At 40.1% G+C, this 22,296-nt stretch overlaps 1 protein-coding gene across 1 annotated transcript in view; it reads right to left on the bottom strand.

Moving 5' to 3' along the window:
- CNTN1 (contactin 1) overlaps nucleotides 1-7,636 on the bottom strand; it is a 226,052-nt gene extending 218,416 nt beyond the window's left edge. Inside the window, exon 1 of the mRNA XM_032443168.1 lies at nucleotides 7,521-7,636. The gene's annotated coding sequence lies outside the window, so the exon portion shown is untranslated. The remainder of the gene's footprint in view (nucleotides 1-7,520) is intronic.
- Nucleotides 7,637-22,296: the final 14,660 nt, after the last annotated feature.

Genomic DNA, 22,296 nt, shown 5'->3' with positions numbered 1-22,296 from the left:
GGAAAATATATAATAGATAGCAAAAGCAAAGAGAAGCAGAGTTCAGGAAGTGGCAAGTGAAAATGGAGTTCTAGAACGCCTGCCTTCCCAAGATCTATTTCAACAGCAGCTGGTGTCCCTTGGAGCTACTTTATAATGAAAATCTGAAGTGGAAACTGTTCAATATTCCAAACGTCATTTTTAGAAAATAACTACACTGAAGACAGGCAATGAAAGGGAAGCTGGCCTGGTAATAGTTCAAAAGAGCTTCCTCTTCACAAGAAGAAAAACACTAAACTAAATAACGTATATTTCTAGCTGCTCTTCCCCATCTATCCTAATGACTATTTTTCTTTTGATTTGCTTGAAAAATCTTCATAGCAAAAAAACTGCTACACTTCAACTGCACTTCATCTAGAAGCATTACTAGCAGGAGCAGTTCTTAACTTCTAGAAACCCTAAGCCTTTACAACAGACAAATTATCCCAGTAGAACCCTTAAGAAGTTCATTACTAGTGGTTGGCAAAGAAAAATAGAGTATTTATATCTAACATTTTGAGACATTTTACTTCTTTTCATTTTATTTTACCAGCGAGTAGATGAAAAATAACTGATTTTCTTCTATCAAAACAAAGTTGCCAGTATCTCTAGTTTCAAATGCTTGAAAACCAGTTATCTTGAAGGAAATCTTTGTTAAAAATACAAAGCAATTATTTTTTTTACACACAGGGGGGAAAAAAAAAAAAGCTTTTTTTTTTTTTTTCTCAAGTGTGATTGGGCTTGAAGATAAAATGTCTGAAAAGAAAAACAAAACGATATGTAAATATGTGAATTTATTCTCTTTGTCTTAACACCAAGACAGCTTCAAAAATGGTGCATTTGCTCCTGTGTCATATATTACTTAAATTATAAATAGGCCCTGCAAATATCATTGGGTTTACAGAAGACAGAAGTTAAAAATGAGGTGAACTTCTTTCCCAGCTGTGTAAAATCTTAAATTCCCCACTTTGCTAAAGCTAATGTGTTAGAAGTAGTCATTCTTCTTTTGTTCCATCCCTCTGCTTGAGAAAGGGCCCTAAATTACCTCCTTCATTCAGCAAACACCACTGTCAGAAAGATTCACACATTAACAAGTAACAACATTAAGACAGCATTAAAAGCCTGTTCCAGTGTTTGTTTTAAATATCTGAATTCTGTATGAGAAGATTAAGTGTACGAGATTCTGTTTGAATAATACCAGTTTCATACTGTGGAAAAGTAGCTTTAATAATAAAATCCTTTCTTCCAATGAAAGGGAAGAGTTATCACTACTTATAAATAAAGATACCATCACCTTTCCTCTATCTTTACAAACAAATGAAATTTAAGTGTTGTTAAACTGAAGTGCATTAATTCAATTATCCTGGATAGAAAAACAATTGCAAGCAAAAACTACATAAGCAATGAATTCATGTAGAAGCTTCTCAACATTGATTACTGCCTTGACCAAAAGTCATCAGCAATTTACAGGTATTCTTGTGTTCAATTATTTTTTTACTAAACTGGAGAAAATCAAATTGTCCTGGGTAAAGTAGGATGTTTCCAGAAAAGCTATAAAAAGAACGCTTATCTCATGACTAAATTATGACCCACACACGACACAGTAGCGCCACTGCCGAGAAACAACACATGATCTGGCCAATATACGTCCATTATAAAAGGAAACATTACATAACTACAAGAAAAGACCTTGTCAAATATTTGTAATTCTTCATTTCAACACCGCACTGCTCATACAAGCTTTAAGAAGACTCTATACATATTCAACTGTTTTTATATACTCTGACGAGAATTACAATATTCAATTTACGATGAAAACTACAACTCCACACCCCCCCATTTCAGATTAATCACCGCAAGTGGCATTTTCATCACATTCAAACAACTTGCTTATGTAAACAAAATACTGTGGTGCAGTGCTAACTAAGTCAGATACAATTTTATTCAGATTTCAACCCAACAAAAGGCTTACAATGCACTTTTGTTATGAATTTCACTAAAGTAGCAGTAATAAAACAATAGAATATTCAACATCAAACTAAACAAACAAACAAACAAACAAACAAACAAACCACAACATATTAACAAACCCTAAAAAAATCAACACCAAACCCTAATTCATAAGATATTTAATCTGCCACCCCAGAAACCCACAAAATTCAATAGGGTGAATTAACCCTAATTAATGAACTACACTGGAAAATGTGCAGAGCTCAGTTTTAAAACATAACAATAAAGAAAAAAAATCCTTCCTTTCATTCAGCAAAAGAGTCAAAACACCTCAAAAATCATTACTATGTTTTCACAGAGTCACAGAATCACACAGATTGAAAAAGACCTACAAGATCATCCAGTCCAACCATACACCCATCACCAATAGTTCTCACTAAACCGTGTCCCTCAACACAACGTCCAAATGTTCCTTGAACACCACCAGAGTCAGTGACTCCATCACCTCCCTGGGCAGCCCATTCCACAGCTGACCACTCTTCCAGAGAAGCAGCATTTCCAAACAACCAGTCTGAACCTCCCCTGGCGCAGCTTGAAGCCATTCCCTCTAGGCCCATCACCAGTTACACAAGAGAAGAGGCCGAGACCCTGCTCACTACAACCTCCCTCTGGTAGTTATGGAGAGCAATGAGGTCTCCCCTGGGCCTCCTCTTCTCTACACTGAACAATCCCAGATCCCTTAGACACTCCTCATAAGGCCTGTTTTCAAGCCATCAACATAGGCAGGCATTAAGTAAATGCTACAAGTTTTCTTGTGTCTCTAAAAATGAACCTAAAATTAACCAACTTTTTGGAAATAAGTACTGCGATGTTTCAGTACAAACAAAGTCCATACACTGGGCTACAAAGACGAGTAAGAATTAAGACCAGAGTCTGGTAAACTGCTGCAAATGTGTATGGAAACAGGAGAGTCTAGACCAATGCAGTAACACATCAGGAAACGTATGAAATTTACTTTGAAAGTTGAATGTTTTCTACACTTTCTCTGTTTGATTTTTATTTTTATTATTTTTTAAATTTGCCTCCATTTATTGTTCAGTCTGTTCAGTCTGGAGAAGGGAAGGCTTTGGGGAGACCTCATTGCAGCCTTCCAGTGCTTGACTGGAAGTTATAAACAGGAGGAAGACTGACTTGTTACAGAAGCAGACAATGACAGAACAAGGCAGAATGCTTTTAAACTAAAAAAGGAGAGATTAAGGTTACACATTAGGAGGAATTTTTTCACTAAGAGGGTGGTAAGGCACTGGCACAGGCTTCCCAAAGAAGTGGATATCGCATCCCTAGAGGCATCTAAGTCAGGCTGGATGGGGCCCTGTGCAGCTTGTTCTAGTAAGCAGTAACCCTGCTAACATCAGGAGGGTGGAAACTGGATGGTCTTTAAGGTCTTTCTTTTCCAGACTAAGTCATTCTGAGATTCTATGTGTGGAGCACTCAGGACTGTCAGTAAAAACAGTGGCAGTTGAAGTTGAGCAAATATACAGAAGTAAGGTTGTTTAATAGTGAATGCTTTTAACCTAACCCTCTGATCACCATCTGTAAATGTCGTTTGTCACCTTACATAGAATTTGCAAAAGTAAAAACTGTGAGGTATCCTGATCACATAACGATAAGCACATAAGCACAGCCTATACAGATGTTATCCATTCTGTCTTCAAAACAGAACTATGTGAAAGAGAAAATAAATCATGTGCTCAGGTATCAATCAATATGAAAGATAAACAAAGACTGAACTGTGTTAGGTGAGCTCCATCCACCTTGTGCACTGAATGAGGCAGGGCTCCTGTAGGAAAAAAATAATAGCATGCGATCATGCAGATTCTATCAGGGACATACTCAGGACGCCACTGTTCAGTTCTCTGTTCCATAATCTTAATAATCTAGAGTAGTCATGCCCAACCTGCACGCAATGCATCATCATGTTGTAAGCTCTGCCCCACCAAGCAGCCCAGCCCAGCACCAGGACACAAGGGCACAGCATAGTGCTGACAAATAACATAGCACTATGCTTAATCTGCAAGGAAATCATGTCTGTTTTCAAAAATTACAATCTGAAAAGACACTGTATGCACAAACATGCTGCCAAATTTGATGCATATCAAGGAATCATAGGATACTTTGTGTTGGAAGGGACCTTTAAGATCATCTAGCTCCAACCCCACTGATATAGGCAGGGACACCTCCCTCTAGACCAGGTTGCTCACAACCCAATCCAGCCTGGCCTTGACTGCTTCCAGGGTGGGAGCATTCACAACCTTACTGGGCAACTTATTACAGCATCTCACCACCCTCACAGCAAAGAATTTCTTCCTAATTCCTAAATCTACACTCTTTCAGTTTAAAGCCATTTCCCCTCCTTCTGTCGCTACCTGCCATTATAAAAAGTTCCTCCCCAGCTTTCTTGTAGGCCCCTTCAGGTACTAGAAGGCCACTATAAGGTTCCCTCAGAGACTTCTCCAGACTGGTCGGTAAAAAGGAGGAACTTACAAAATTGATAGAAGATGATGCAATTGCCACCAGAAACTCATGTTTGATGAAATATCACTGCACTGGCAGCAAGAAAATTTATGTGCAGAACTTTAAGAGTGGAGAATGTCATGCAAATCATCATGAAAGCTCTGAAATTCATGAAGTCCAAGGGACTGAATCATCGCCAATTCTACAAGTTCCTCAAAAGTATGGATGTAGATTACAGGTTCATCATTTACTTTTCTGAAGGAAGGTGCATAAGTTGGGGTGAGATGCTAAAAAGACTCAATGGCTTGCAATGTGACAGCAAGTCTTGTACCAGAATGAAGGGATTCAAAATGGCTCATAGATTCAGCATTTTTGCTGGACTTGACCACTCATTTAAATGAGTGCATCTGCAAGGTGAAAATCACCTTATCTGTGCTACGTTTCAGACAATAACCATGTTTGAAATGAAGTTTAAATTACAGCAAGCTTGAATTATGGCAAATAATTTCATTCATTTTGATACACTGGCTAAACACAGACCTGCAAACACTGAAGAATACACAGCCATGCTTTCCATTTTGATAAAGAAATTTGAGAATACTGTTCCAAATTTCAAAACAAAAACACAAAAAAACCCACAAAAAAAAATGATTCTTTGCAACTTCATTTTCAGCCAACATAAATAAGTTACTTGCAAACTTTCATACAGAATGTATGAAGTTGCAGTCAGACCTTCAACTCAAAGAAAAACATGGTCATGTCTCTACCAGACTTTTGTAAGCCCCCTCTTAACTGAGAAAAATATGCCTTGCTTCACAGCCAGGCCTTGTTCACGTCACTGCTTTTGGGCAGTACGTACACTTGTGAACAATTATTATCAAGGATGAAGTATGGGAAGAATAATATTTCATCAAAAACCTGATGAACACCTTAAGAAGTCTCTAGGAATGGCAACTGCTTCCATTAAAGCAGACAGATGTTCCACAAAACCAAGGTCAAACATCCCACCAGTTGTACATTTTTGCTGCTGCCAGTTTTTAAGTTTTAATTTAAAAACACATCAAAAATCAGCTTTGTTACTTAAATACACTGAAAAATATTATATATTTTATATGCATCTCAAGGCAACTCCTGTTTGCTCAGTACTGCCCAAGCAAGTCAAAAGTTTGGGTAACCATGATCTAGGGCTTCTTCTACTAGAATCACAGAATTATCAAGGTTGGAAAAGGCCGAGAAGATCATCTAGTCCAACCATTACCAATACTTCTCAGTTAAATCATATCCCTCAACACCACATCCAAACGTTTCTTGAACACTCCCATGGTTGGTGACTCCACCACCTCCCTGGGCAGTGCATTCCAATGCCTGACTACCCTTTCTGAGAAGTAATACTTCCTCATGTCCAGCCTGAATCTCCCCTGGCGCAGCTTAAAACCATTCCCTCTAGTTCTATCACTGATTACACGAGAGAAGAGGCCAACCCCCAGCTCACTACAGCCTCCCTTCAGGAAATTATAGAGAGCTATAAAGTCTCCCCTGAGCCTCCTCTTCTCCAGGCTGTACTAGGTGTACAGGGTTTAATGTCCAGTGAGATCAACCCATTTCTTGCATAACCATGCAGCTGTAAAGAAGTTGAATTACTTTCTGGTGTCAGTCTGAAATGAAAACTAACATCTCTTGATGGTTTCATAAAATCATAGAATCACAAGGTTGGAAAGGACCTATTAGATCATCTAATCCAACTGTCCTCCCTTTACCATACCTACAGGAAACCCCTAAACCATGTCTCCTAGCTCCCTATCCAGACGCTTCTTCAACACTGCCAGGGATGGCAGCTCTACCACCTCCCTGGGTGGTTTATAACAGAACTGCAGAGAATACAAATGTGGGAAAGGTCAGTCTTTTCCTTAACTGTTTATATTTACGTTCTGAATAATTTAGGGATGGATAAGGTATTTTGATTCATTGTCAGCTATCACTAAACACAAATATAAGAATGTATCAAATGATGCAGATAGAGATAGTGAGCATTCGGATATAAACAAATAAACATGCAAGAAATCGACACTAACATTAGGTTTCTGCAGCATTAGAGAAAGTTCTTCTGCCAACTATTCGCAATAAGTCACATAAGATGGGACAAAAGATCATCCTGACATACAGACCTGTACGCTCGCCCCTGCGCTCGTGCTGTTTCAACTCCTCCGTCATTTTATCTGCTTTAAGAGTAATTTGCACGAACGACTGACACTAAGTGAAGTCTATCGGTCAGCACCTCCTTTCCCGGAGCCACCTCTGCACACGTGGCTTCATTTGTAGGCAATTTTTGCCTACGTTGTACACACATCGATTACGTAACGGCTTGTCTGTAAAACCCTACGACATTTTAAGATTTTGTTTTAATGCGTTCTAACATCAGACCCGTTCTCAGCCCATAGGTCGAATTATTAAACGCAGCTTGGCTGATTAACGGCACAGACCATCTGCGGCGGGGCTGACAGCAGAAGCTCGCAGGGCTCCGCCGAGCGGCCGCGGCTCCCGATGATGCTGAGCCGCTCAGACGCCTCGAGCAGAGCCCAGCAGCGGCGTTTCTCCTCTCACCCGCGTGTGTCACTGGAGCCAGCAGTAATTACTGCCGCTCGCGGGAAAGTGGCACAAAAAAAGATGCGCAATTAGCGCTTCACATGGGGAGGGGGGAAACGAAGTGAGACGGCGTTATATCCACTCCAAGAGAAAACGAGCGGTGCAGCTGCTCGCCGACCGAACCGCAGCGGGCACGATGCGTCTGCGGCACCCGCCCGCCCCGCCCCGCCGCCCGCCCGAGGGCACCGCGACTGCGGCGGCATCGCCCCGCTCTACCCTCCATCCCGCTCCGCTGCGGGGAGATGCCGCCCTTGCCCTTCACCCCGCCGCCAAACCACCGCCCCCGGGCGCACCGGGAAAGTTGTCGCGATGCCGGCTCACCGCTCCCATCCCCACAGCCGAGCCCCGTAGCGCGGAACGGGGGAGGGTCCCGCTGCGGTGACAGCCGTGCCTACCTGCGTAGCGCTGCCGTGACAGCCGGGCTGCCACCCAGAGGCTTCCCGGCACAGCACGGCTCGGCTCGGCTCGGCTGACAGCCGCCCCCCTCAGCCCCCCCTTCCAGCACCAACCGCCGCGCGTGCCGAGCCGGCGGGACCGAGCGGGGCGCGGCGGAGGATGATTGGACGCGGGTGATGTCACTGTGAGCGTGGGGTGGGCGGTGAGTGAGGAGAGATGGAGATGGAGCTGAGTGAGGAGAGATGGAGATGGAGCTGAGTGAGGAGAGATGGAGCTGAGCGCGGGGTGAAGCTGCTGTGTGGAACAAGGACCTGGAAAAAGGTCCCGCCTAATGGAGGTACTGACAAGGTACAGGTAAAACAGCTGCAAGAGCTTTAAGTATACTGGGGTACTGACAGCCACTTACACCCCATTTAGTGTGGAAATTAAGAGCCTTCTATCAGTTGGTAAGAAAAGGCCAAGTGGTGGATTGGGGCTGGCAACAAGAGGATGCCCTTCAGCATCAGTACAGTACAGTACAGTAAAGCAGGTACAGGCTTAGGTTCTACCTGACAGCCACCCCCAGAGATGGGAGCACATCTCTATTACATTCATAAATACTAACTTGCTTCTGTCTACTTTCTCTGTGATCAGTAAACTATATGCACAAGCACTGGCACATCTGCATGACAGAGGCATAGGAGGAAAGAGCCAGGGTTGCTTCATTCAGCCATCCTCTCAATCCCTGCTTGTCTGAAAGGATTCAAACTCAGGAGAGACCTTATAGCTCTCTATAACTTCCTGAAGGGGGGTTGTAGTGAGCTGGGGGTTGGCCTCTTCTCTCGTGTAATCAGTGATAGAACTAGAGGGAATGGTTTTAAGCTGCATCAGGGGAGATTCAGGCTGGACATAAGGAAGTATTACTTCTTGGAAAGGGTGGTCAGGCACTGGAATGCACTGCCCAGGGAGGTGGTGGAGTCACCGACCATGGGAGTGTTCAATAAACACTTGGATGTGGTATTGAGGAATATGATTTAGCCAGGAAGTATTGGTAATGGTTGGACTAGATGATCTTCTAGGTCTTTTCCAACCTTGATAATTCTGTGATTCTGTGAAACTCACTCCCCTAAAGGAGACACCACCAACCTCATGTCTTTACAGACTGCAGATCACAGAAAACACCGATAGGACAATTAAAATGGGATCATAACTCCCAGAAGCATATGGGTCAGAAGCTTGTTGTTCAGGGAATAAAATGATAGTTCATAAAAATACCCCCCAGCAGATTCCCATTTAATCATTCCAGAGTTGGAGATTTAGGGCTGGGTCTTTAATTCCTGTGTCTTAATCCGGTGCTGAGCGCTGGATGTGTACACAAACATGTAAAGCAGAGGAGAGCTACTGCTCTGTGTGTGTGCTTTGAAATCAATAGGAACCAAGGGAAATTTTTGCACACCGAAGAGCAACAAGGGTAGCACTAAACATGAAGGAAAAATGAGCATTAAAATACAGCAGGTCATACGAGGGGAGCAAGATTGGATTATACATATTGGCAATCAGTATATATTAACAAAGCAGAAGGCATTAAAATATTAATAAGCGCTGAAACTCTGGTAGAGACTTCATCTGAGCCCCAGCTTTTAGAGACCTTATCTGCCTCTGTACAGTGAGGACCATAAAACCATCTCAGCCCCTAGCAAAATTTAGAGCAGTTTTAGGACTGCTATGAATGGCTCTTGGTTCCAAAACAGCCTTAGGGTGCATTTTGCAGCTAGAAGCACTAAAATATGAAAGTCAACTTTACGGTGAAGATTTGCTGAAGGGAGTGCTGGTTCCTCTCAGAGCTACAACACAGGCAGCTTCATACTGCTGCAGTATGTTAAATATTTAGGATACCCTCTGAAGGATGTTTTTCCATAACACTCAGTGAATTCAGGTTTCAGTTTCATTGCCAGAAGTTAAGATGGCTGTCACATGCGTTTTGAGCCAGGGTAATTTTTTGCTTAAATATACCAGTGGGTGTCTCTGCGCTGCACAGAACATCCCTGCCTCTCCCCTCGCTTGATTCCAGCATCCTTTAGTAGAGCCAGACACTCAGCAAAGCAAAACAGAAACAGAAAACATGCAAAAAGCAGAAATGGATTGGATTCAACACTGTGCATTTGTAAGCATCAGCTGCCTGTTACTCCGTTCGTAAGGCAAGTTTGTAACTTATACACATACCTTAATCCCTTGGCATTTGATTCCTGAATTTGCTTCCTGGAAAGAGGCAGAAGTCGTTCAGGATCTGACCATACATAGCAAAAAGGCAGAGAGGCAGCCAGCAGCTCCCACAGAGGAACAGCAGCCACTGACCTTGCTTCATATATGCTGCAGCAAACACTCACAGCATCCACAAGGAGAGGAAGGGTCGGCAGGGGAATATGAAGCAAAGACAACAGATTTCCATTATTACGATAAGATGGAGACTCAGGCCAGCGTGAGCTTTAGGCAACTCTACCAGTCTCAGCAATCTTTCAGAGGATTAATAAGATTAGAAGCGCCTATTGTTTTGCTAATGGCTGTTTATTTGAAAAAGGGCTTTGCTTGTAAACATACAGAAATGACCATATGTTGCTCCATGCTCCAGTGCTTGGACTACTACTAAAAGGAAAAAAAATGAAAACCACGTTCTAACCTGCAATTTCACAAAAGAAACAATTATTTAACCTTTCGTCCCACTGCTGTGGTGCAGCTGAAGGAAACACATTAAAACGTCTTGAATGCCCTCTTTGAAATACCTCGCTGCAGCTTATGTGACCATAAGAAGGCTAACAATGCAATACATCTACAGTTCTACAGTTATTCACTATTTTTTCCTCTTATTTTATTCCAGGTGAGTATTTGCGGAGGTAATTTGAACTCTGACCACATCTGAACCATAAAGCTTGTGCATGGAAATTCCTTTTCATTGCTTCCAAACGGTGCAAAATTGTTCCAATGATATAAAATTTTTCATACGAAAGTCGAAGTTTTGGAGTCAGCCACTGCAGAGGTGAACGTTACCCTTGTTGAATTCCAAACTCTCCAAAGTGAATAAAGAATGTCAGAAAGGTCATTTTCATTATAGGCCTTAAATTATGGCATACAGCAAAACCTACAGTTCAAGTTAGCTTCTGTATCTTACAGCACTACTTCCAGTAAGCTGTTGTGTAATCATTCAGGTTATTATTTCCCGTACTTAATCTCTTTCAAGACCCAAATGTTTTGGGAAAACGATTCAGAGAATTATGAGGATGCAAAATGACAAAATTGGGTAAATTTAATGCGAAACAACTTATCTAACCATTTCTTTTAATGGAATACTGTACCTACATACATTTTCCACTGATGCCTATCGCTAGATGCCATAGCTGCTTACCTGCACTTACCTACAGCCTTTCAATAGAAAAACAAAGGAGAAAGCCAAAATGAATGGAAATATATATATTAAAAATAGTAATATTGCTAAACAGCTATATTGGCTGTTTCTCATGGAGGATAATACCTATTAATGCCAACATTTACTCATTTAGTCCCAGTGAGAGATGACCATGTCATGAATAGAAAAGTCTTCAGCTGTTGACAGTTCTACTCATTCAGAAGACATCTCCATTTTCTTTACGTATATACAGAGCTGGCTATATACATAGGTACTATGCAAATAGGACGCTAGTAATTAATAAAGTTGCAATTCAAGTCTTCAAGAATTATCACCTTAGTTTTATCACCCTTCTATTAATCATTACCCAAGCCTTTTCATGAGATTATTACTTTTTTTCTGTGAATCCATGTCTTGTTCTTCAAATGTATAAGATCATAAAATGCAATGTCTGCTCCAGAAATAATGCCCCCTATTTTATTATGTTGGCCAACAGTGCTAGAGGTGGATGTCTGGGGCATGTCAGCAATGGTTGAACCTTCCTGACAACGTCCCATTCCGTTTTGTTGTCATGTAACAGATGGCAGCAGAAGGGCAGTCTGACAAAATGACATCAGACATGGAAGTGTGCATGAAACAAAGGTATGTCATGTAATTACATCATATGGAAAACTAGCTCCCATTGACATTCAGTGGTGGTTGCTGAATGTTTATGGAGACCAGCATCTCACTTTGACTGTGTGTGGATAGAAGGGATGTAATTGACATAGATACATGCACATATGCATACCACTATACAGGTATACACACATAAATGCCATGTACGACTTATTTTAGAACAGATTTAATCAGAAAAAAAGTAACAAAAAGAACTAAGATGTCCTAAATTTCATCCAGTACCGTTTTTTCTTTTACAACACCAAAAAAGTCTTTAATCTTCTCAGCAATGCGCTGCTAAACTTAATTTAAAGAATTCTCATGGGGCTGACATAAATTGGTTGCCCAGCAGTCACGATCATCTAAAAATGGCTAATCTTTTAACTTCAAAGAGCAGGAACTTCCACTTCAAAAGATTATACATTTTTCACTCATTCTTTTTCAAACCTGATGTTTTTTGCTTCTTAAAGGACACAAAAGCAAAGAAGTAAAGAATGGGAGATGTAACAAAATGCATACTTTATAGAGCTCACATTTCAAAGTTTTCTCCACCCTTTTTTACTATTTGTAAGATACTTTACAAATAATTTTGCTGAATTTATTTTAATGAATTAACTCAGTTAATTGAAAACATGAAGAGATAGAAGTAATGACAAAGAGTTGTAGGGAAACAACTAATTCTTGTCCTTCATACTCACTTCTTTCACTAGCTGTCTGCAGTGAATAGAGATAACTCAACTTTTGAGCAGTCTGGATCTCTGTTCCAGTGTATGGAATATTATTCTTTCTAGTGCCAAGGTTGAAGAAATAGCATTGAAAGTTTACCATGGAATTTACGGTCAGTTTCCATATATATCTATAAATAAATACAACTTGTTTATATGTCTATATACTACTTAGCTACTAGCTCCAGATCAGGCCTGACCAGGGCAGAGTAGAGAGGAGAAGGATCAGCTCCCTTGGCGTGATGGCCACACTCCTTCTAATGCACTCTAGGAGCCCATTGGCTTTCTTGGCCACCAGGGCACACTGCTGACCCATGGCCAATCTGTTGTCCACCAGGACTCCCCAGTCCTTCTCCACAGAGCTCCTCTCCCACAAGTCATGTCCCAACCTATACTACACTTGCAGTAATTCCTTCCCAGGTGCAAGACTGTACGCTTGCTCTTGTTAAACCTTATCTGTTTTATTGATGCCCAGCTCCCCGGTCCGTCCAGGTCTTGCTGAATTGTGCTTGTGAAAACAGAATTTAGAGAATCAATGGTACTGTAAATAACATTGCTTAATAAAATCAATTATTAAATTTAATGCAAAGGGCAGTTTTATATGCAAGTCATGTATTGTAGCCGTAAGCTATATGTATTCTGATTCCTTTTTCTTCTAGGTATCGATGAAAGATAACATTTATCATGGAATTAAAAATGTTATCTGTGAATTAGAAGAGATTATCTTTAACAGATGCTGTAACTCAATGGGGAGAGGGGTGAAAAGACAATTACACTTCACAATTAGTGTCTCCTTTGTCCCTAACATTTTAGTGACTAACTGCAACATGCTGGATCATTACACTGCAGTGCACACAATTCCTCTGTTAAAAGGCTTGTTTAGAAAGGGAGACTTAAGTTCAGCCTGATACTATCTGTAGGGTTTTGTCTGTTTGTTTCCAGCAGTGTTCTGTGGAAAATACAGAAACAGTTCTGAACTATGACCAGAACTTGAATGCCTCAAGTCTTAGGCGAGCAGTGTAATTTCTTCATCATATCTCTCACATTAAATCTTTATTTGCAGGGCTCAGCTTAAGAGACCCTTAAGCCTATTGGAATATAAGGACTAAATTTTGGGTTGCAGACTGAACTTAGCAAAATACACATTTCCTAGAGAGAACATAGAAGCCAGAGAATTCAGGTTTTTCAAATTATGAGTTTTGAGGATGTGGATCTTAAGCATCAGAAATGACAGTTAGGTGGCACTTAAATCCCACATCTGCTTCTCTGCAGATATGTCAGGAACAAATTGTATCAGTCCAGGGTAATCTCTTACAAAACAGCCTAAGAGATAAAAGGCAGTAGATGTCAAATACTAGGCATTTTTTAAGGTTTCACATAACAGACCTAGAGCAAACTGGGCAAGATGGCTTAGACAAAAAAATGCTATTGCCTGACTACAAGTGGTTGAAGAGCATATCTAGTGTAATTGGCACTGAATCAGGGTCAGAATGGAGAGGTGCTCTAAGAGATGTTTTATCAAGGACCTGTCCTGAAATGGCATAGTTCAATGTTTTCATTGGTGACAGAGAGGTAGAAGAGACACACAGCTTACTAAGTTTCAAGATAGTTTAATAGAAGGGAGTTAATTCAGCAGGACAAGTTTTAGTTCAAAGCAGAATATTGAAAAGCAGAGATTCTATCTGAGAAAAGTACCGCACACTGACAAATGGAAATGAGTAGGTAAGTACAGGAGTGGGATTTAGCTGGCTTATGAACTGTCCTCTAGGAAAGGATTCATGAGCACGAGAAATAGTGTTGCACTGATGTACAAACCAAAACCACAACATTGTCATTTATAAAGAACTAAACAAAACTGCAAAATTTCAGACACAACAGCAAAGGGACGTGCTGCAAATTTGGACAGAGATAGCACATGTGCTGAGAAGAGTCACTGTGCCATATGGAAAAACTGGATCGAATGATTTTGTTTAGCCTAGAGGAATGAGAACTAGATGATAACGTGATGGCAATCAAGTAAATAAATAATAAATAAGAGATTCACCTGTTCCTAAAGCCCATAGCAGAGGAGACAAGTAATGGCTGTAAATTACAAGAAAGCAGTGGTTTATGTACTCATAGTCTGAGGACTTTATCTTGGGGACTTTTTGAAAATCACGAGTAATCCTTCTACAGATGATCCTGCCTCTTGGCTGCACTAGGTGATCTCCTTAAAGTCCCTTCAGTCCTGTGACTGATTGTCTTACTGATGTCTAAATCAAAACTATAATATTTTCTTGTAGCGAAGGCCTTAAATAACAATAAAACAGTCCTAAGTATTTTTTTTTAGGTTCTCCAGACCATGACATTATGATGTTTGGAGGCTGTAAAAATTATTGCACCTGTAATACTCTGTATTAAGTAAATGATTACTGAAACGCCTACTTCCTTCAAAAAGAAAGCATTGCAAAATAGGCTGTGGTTACTTTGTTGCTCTTCCTTGTACCATATCAGCTCAACCATAGCATAACCTGTGAATTATGAAACTGAGAGAGCTGATGAAAATATAAAGGCAGTGGTCAGATTCATCTTATTTACCTACTCACATCTTCAGCATAAATATTTTCAGCTGCAGCATTCATTGTAATCTTCATGCATAGTGAATGGATATAACTAGGCAGTTTTAAGATGCTGCTCATTTGACTTCATTTAGATGTCAATAATAGGGCGAGACAAACCCAAGTGCTTCTTTCTCTCCACTGATTAGGCACAGCCAGGCTAGAGAAATAGCTGAGATGGGGAGATCTGCACAGCAAATATCGTCATCTCCTCAGATAAATTCTACTTGGTGTGTTGATGTCAAAGCACAGCAGTATCCACACCACAACATTGGATACACAACAGTGTTGACTAGCAGCTTCTAGAAAGAGTTAAGAACAGCTGATAACAGCAGATAAATCTTGGAGGAAGATTATATTAAAAACAGAATTAATTTGTAAAATCAGGATCAGTATTTTTTTTTTTAGATGAAGAAGAGTCCACTGATTAATAATGCTTCATACATGACTGTAGTGCACTGATTATTATTTTAGATTAGAACAACCACTTATACTGAAAAGTACAGGATATCTTCCCTTGGGCATACCAGAAATATTGTTAAAAAGTTCATGATGTGCCTGGGATTATATATTCATTACCAGATTTTTATACTTTCAAACAGTTTAAAGAAGAAAACAACTGAGAAGGCAGGAGCACTTCACCTCATTTCTAGCTGAAAAATGACAGCCTGTCTTATTCCAGTATTTTCGTTAAAACTGATTTTCTAATTAAAAAAAAAGAAAGAAAAATCTACTATTTTGCCCCAATTCTTTTTTCCTCACACTTCAACAACTGTACTAAACAAAACTTGTGTCTTACTGAATACATGCATGGTGTTACCAGTTTCTCCTCAGGAGGGCCAGGTGTCCTGACTGGGATCGCAGTTCCTGGCTCTCTCACCTCTGCTTTCACCTACTTCTTTCCACCTCCCTCTTCATCATTACCCCCCCACTGTATTTCACTTTTCTTATAGGATTGCCCATGACAGTCAAACCCCATGGAAATGGCTGTGGTGCGTGAACCAAATTAGTGGAAGCATTTCATTTTCCATTTCTATTATAATATTGGTTTCTGTAACGCTGTCATAATCAGAGAATCACAGGAGAAAATAGAAGAAAACTCTTAGCTGTGGGGCTGCTGGAAATAAAGTGCATGAGGGATCAATTTTTGTTTGATTATTTGAAGACCCGGAATGCTGAAGCAAATCAATACTGCCAAAGACCATCCTCTAGACGCGTACCCCTTGGAGTGAAAAATATACACAACATCAGTTTGCATTTATTTCAGCTTTCAAAAAAAAAATCCATAAAATTTATGGACTAGTTTGCATATAAAACAGAATAATTGCCCTGGTGATGTAAGAAGATCACAAGAAGGCTTCTGAGAATTCAATATGTGTTAGTCAGATACACTGGAGCTCTGAAAAAGTAAAAAACAGAACAAAAAGCCCAAGCTGAAAAGCATTTCTCTGAATAATGGGGTTATACAGTAGTCCCTAGAGCTTCATTATGAGCATTTCTTTAAAGAGCCCCTTGGGACTCATAGTGAGACAGAATTGTGAGGATGGAAAATGATTTTGTTAATCCCATTCCCTTAGTACAAAGTATCCCCGTACTTATCATGAAATTTTGAGTCCTCAACAATAGTGTCTACAGACCTTCCAAGATAAACTTCATATTCTTACTCAAGGGAAAAAAAAGATTATTTTTTTTTACTGGAAACAGTGGTTTTAAACATATTTGCACTGTGGAGTATTCATAAAAATGTTTTTTTGACTGCACCATTACATGCTGCATTCACTAAATATTAACCACTTGTTTGAAACAATAACAAACTGAATACGTGCTGCTGAAACTGCATCAGAAACAAAGATTTTACCTTAGTGTAAATGGCTAAGAAGCAATTCAGAAATTCCCTCTTTTTTAAGTCACCTTCTTGTCACCCATACATGGGTTGAAAAAACCCCCACAAACAGAGGCCTACCATCATTGATGTGGTCAATGAAATATGCAGAAGTTTGCTGGATCAAGCTCTTAATTTCCCACTAAGCATTTTAAATATCATAGGAATAATGCTTTATCAATATTTTACATGCATATTTACTTATTTTGTGGTGACTTCCAGATAGCTGGTATTGTCCAGACTGTACTCATTGAAATTGCATTAAAAATAAACAACGTAAACACAAAAAGCTAAATACACAGGTGAATAAATATGCAGATTCAGGAACTCTGCATGACTGTCACACTCCAGAGTTAACCCTGTATCATCTGGAGTTCCTTCTAAGAACAAACAATAACATACTTGTAATACAGTAGAAATACAAAAGAAATTAAGATGAAAAGGATAAGTACAAATCAGAAGGAGATGCAAAAGCACTTGTAAGCACTGCATACCCATAGCAACCCACAGTTTATCATCTTGTAGGGCAGCATTATCTCCCTGGGACCCAGCACCAACCATCACTCCCAACCAGGGCCATACTGCACAGCTGGCCTCTGGACTTCACCTTATACTGCTAGCCCAAAGCACAGTCAAGTCCACAGGTGAACAGGGAGATCAGCTGCTATTCTTACATCCACTAACTATTTTCAAGTAGAAGCTGAAAATCAGGAGTCCAGTAAAGTTCAACTGCATTGAGGGCTTTTAAACTTGGTGATGATAGGCTTCAGATATCAGCTGTGATGCCATCATGTTGTTAAATGATAGTTTTCAACAGACCCAGAACAACCCAAAATGCTGCAGCTGTAGTCCTGAAAGGCTCCTTCCATCTACAAACCTGAATCCAGTAAGGCATAAAAGAGGGAACTGCCAGCAGTGATTGCGATGTAAATGAGAATTTTAATGTCATTTACTGATTAAGAAGCCAAGATACTGGTAAAACCAAAGCAATAACAAGCATAGCCGAATAACAGTTTGGCAGCAGTCTTTTTTGAGCTTTATGTTGATAGCGAAGCTAGAAAATTTAGGACAAAGTAATGAGAATTTTCAGTCCCCAGCTGCTTAGCCAAAGTCTCACCTCTAATGACCACCACATGTTATTCCTGTCACTTACCCAAGACCATGCTTACTGATATGACCTTTCAGAGACATCCTGGGGAAGGGATGTTTTGTTTTCTTCCTGAGCAGTTAAAAATGCTCCAAATTGTTAAGGCCATTGTCGTTGTGTCTTTAGTAGATATAATTAGCTGTCTGCTCTGAAGCTCAGAATCTCTCACTGCTTTGCTACTGGAAGCAAGGAAAGTAAATCCAATCTCTGCACACGCTGTTCCCTGTGCATTAATGCTTAACCTTTTTACAAATGTGGCTAGGGTAGTGACTTTGTTATAAATGTCACCTCATACTTTGCATTAGGAAATTTTATCCAAGTCCTTCCAGAATATTCTCAGTTTTTTTTTTTTCGAGTGTATGGCTTGACATTTTCCATGCCCAACCACACATAATAAAATCTTTAATGAATTCTTAATTCTTTTAATGAATTCTTCGCACTGTTGGTTCCATCACGTTGTCTCAAACTCAGGCAAACTGCCTGCCTGAGTGAATAAATACTGCTGCTGTTATACAGCTTAAAAGTGCAATGTGTCAGAAAGCAGTGACCATGACTGAGAGTCTCAGGGTTTATTCAGGCCAATAAATTCAATGTGCCTGATCTCTGGTACAGAGACCAGCTGGTCTGGCACTGCCCATGTCATTAACTATATTCTCTTGCTCCTTACAGCAGTAGAGCCTCATTGCAGCTGTGGCTGGGAAAGTTTCCTGGCTGAGCTGATTTCCAACCTGTGTTTATAAATTGTTTTTGTAAAAAAACAAACAAACCAAAGAACAAAAAACACCCAAACAGGTCAAAATTGTGCCACCACCTTTTAATTTACTAATACAGCTTTGACTGCAGATTTTCCAGTCCCATATGTCATCTTCATGTACAAGCACACTTCACATTCTCACTGTTCCTAAAATATGATTGAATTGCATAAGCCATCCCCATACTGGCCATACATGTATGTACAGTCTTAGCAGTGGAAAGCTGAATTCTCGTTGAAATGGCTCCTGCTACCCAACCTTAGAGAACTCTTCTCCCTATCTGAGGTCATGACATCTAGCAGTCTGACTTGGTGCCTGCTAGATTTGTGTGCTGATCAAGGTGCTGCACCAAGAAAAGCAATGGCAAAACATGGAACCATTAATGTCTTGGAGCTGCTGAAGAGATGGGGAGTGCCTGGGCGAGGGAAACAGCGTGAGGTGGTTGAACTGGTTGAAGTCAAATGAGCAACATGCTCAGGGTGGATTCTCCATACCTGGAAACATTCAAAGTAAGGCTTGACTGGGTTCCCAGCAACCTGATCTAGCTGTAGGTGTTGCTGTTCATTGCCAGAAAATTGAACTAGATGACCTTTAAGGGTCCCCTTCAACTCAAGTAATTTTATGATTCTATAATTCTACTAAATAGCAGTACCCATCCCCAGAGATGCTGCTCTGCATACTTCATACTTTCTACCATCACAGTGGAAAGAGTAGTCTGTGGTCAAGTTGTCAAAGACTATATTTATATGTGCATAAGTGGGCAAATCAAAGTTAAACAGGAAAGCTTGATTTTACCACCCAGCAGATTTTCGGTGCTTGTCTTTCTAACATTGAGACTGTACCTTTAAAACATATTTTCTGGTTTATTTGTCATTTAAGATAAAGCGTGCTCAAATGTATTTATCCTTTCTCTGAACAGGGATGCCATGAGCATTTTGGGTATTATAACTAAGCAGAAAAATCTCTAGGAAATGCCAGGACCACCCCCCATGACTATTATTCCAACAGGAGCTGCTGTTTTATATGTGATATACTAGACACGGTAGAGGAACTTGACAGTTTCTTGGATGGAAAAACTGCCATGGGGGCGGAGAGGGGTTAAAGTTGTAATAAATAACCTTCGGGTACCTTGCACAGTCAGTGTTGTTTTTATTTGCAAAAGAGACCATCCTCCAGCCACACCTTTACTTGCTATTTCAGTAGGGAATTTATGTCAAATACAGTTCAAAACTTCACAAAGTTTTAGGCATGGAAATAGAATATAGATGTTCTCTAATGTGCTTAGAAAGTAAAAATGACATTCGTACTTCTTTAAAATGCTGATTAAATCAGAAGTACTACAAACATTAAAATAATCTATCCTTCACTTTGCAGAAAGATCAAATGAGATATTCACAGATAATAGGTCAGACGAGGAGACCTAAAATGAGACAACCTTTTAATACAGAGCTTAAATTAAGTTTTATGTATTCATCTGATCCCATATTCTAGTTATGAGATTTGGTGGCACAATATATACTCGTTCTGTCATACCGGCGTAAAACCCACTTGTTGTTTGACATCAGTCCTAAGTGTATCTGAAATAAAAAGCTAACCCAAGATTATAAATGGGGTTGAAATCAGGATGATTACATTTTTTTGTTACATCTGGCATTCTGTAATTATTTCAGTGTCCTATAATGCAAGCAATCAAGTCCATAAGAAATGGATTATCCATGCATGTATCATTAGGCAAATCCAGACGCTTCCAGACTAATAATATCTGTTCTTTCATCTCCCAAAAACACTCATCAGAGTCTCCATGACTCCTTGTACTCTTTGGTATATTTTAGAGCCAGATGCACTGATGAGATTGCACTGCCACTGTGAGGACACACATTCACATCACCAGCAGACACCAACAACATCCTCTGCCCATTATTTTCCTTAAATCATTTGGACATAGTGGTCTGTGTGCAGTTTAGACAGCCAGCAGACTAATGTGAGTTTGGCTGGCAGTCCAAGGCCGTATGATGTTTGGATTCACATTGCAAGTACTGGGAATTAGGAAATGTATTTGTTTTGAGGATGGACAAAAATGGCCAAAATTGGGATTAAAGTTCAAAATGAAATGTGACCACATATTCATGAAGCAATTAGAAAATCCGCACAGCATGACTGTTTATTTGTGAGAAATGCTCACGTTAAATAGCAATGATTAGTAATACAACTGATAATAATTCAAACAAACCATAGCTGCTTTAAAAATAGATGAGTTTTTTTGGTTTGTTTTATTTTGTTTTAGGTTGTTTGTTTGTAATGCCTGTCTTTTTACTTAGGAGATCGTGCATTGTGTATGTTTTATCTCCATAAGACTATTTTCCAAGTATTGTTCGTGACTCTCTTCACTCTTGTCCTGTCCCTCCAAGTCCACCTAGTTCTGCCCTGGGCCATGTGTCAGTGCTTTGGACCATGGTTAGGTGCCTCTTCAGCATCTATTAAGACCTGGGCCCTAAATTCTGAACTACTAGTTCTTTTTGCAAAATGTTTGTGGGATAGCTCTTGTATGGATTCATGGAGGTTCAGAATGCTGGCATATGTGTTCTAGGATGACATTATTTTGGAAATAAACTGTATCTCTGATCTGAGGGTGCCTACAGGAACATTATAAGTGTGCACAGGGGCATCTTTAAGACAGTCCAGGTTTTCAATATCACTTGGACCCAGACAGCTCAGCTAAATATAGACAGGATGATGAGGTCACAGTGAATTCACAGCTTCAATTAAAGGGAACTTATATTCGCACTAGGCCCTGTCTCTCTCCATCTGTACCATTATACAGTATTGCAAGATTTTTAAGTCCAAAAAGAGAATAAGTTTTAGGCTGTAGTTGTCTTTGTTTCCACACAAAGAGAAAACAACAAAGACATGTCTGAAAAGAGAGCATCTCTAAATATTATCCTTGGGTTTGTTTGGGTGTTGTTTTTTTCCCGTGGTTGTGTAGGAAGTTCAGTAGTTATTAAGTATTCATGAGCAGCTCATCAGGTCAGCAAAGAAAAGCAGATAAAATTGGTTCAAAGACGGGTCAAGAAAGGTGCTTGCATGTAGAAACAAATCCCATGCAATTCTATTCTAATGAGTGTTTTTCTAGCTTCTCTTGTGAGAGATGCCTTCTGCTAGGGTAACATTTAGTCCAGCACAACACATTTCCCTTTGTCTAGGGAGTCGGTAGGGGGAGGGAACAGAAGCTCTTCAGGCTGTAGAAGTTGTATTTAATAGGATTCACAGAGGAGATTTAGGGAGCTAATCATTCTTATAGCTGCTCAAGTTCAATTTTTATCCCCCAAAGCTACTAAATTTTTAAGCGTGTATTTTTGGCAGTAGTCTTCAGAAAATATCTCCCCTTGGAGCACACTGAATTGTGTAGGCTGTATTACATAAATGAGGTTTTTGCCATCTCTGTAACACTCAAATCCTAATGAGACATATAACATCTAAATGCTAGTGAAACGTATATATATAGCTAGGTATTCCTATCCTTATCTCATCAGGCTGACCTAGTCAGCCTCCCACTTAAAGCCAGAAGAAGACAGTAATTCCACATAGGGCCAGGGAAACAGTGACATGTGGCTCTACAGTGCCTAGATGCCATGCTCC

The sequence above is a fragment of the Coturnix japonica genome, chromosome 1 (genome assembly GCF_001577835.2).
Source record: "Coturnix japonica isolate 7356 chromosome 1, Coturnix japonica 2.1, whole genome shotgun sequence".
NCBI classification, from domain to species: domain Eukaryota; kingdom Metazoa; phylum Chordata; class Aves; order Galliformes; family Phasianidae; genus Coturnix; species Coturnix japonica.
Note: the sequence above shows the minus strand (reverse complement) of the source record. Positions and strands in the feature narration are given on the sequence as shown.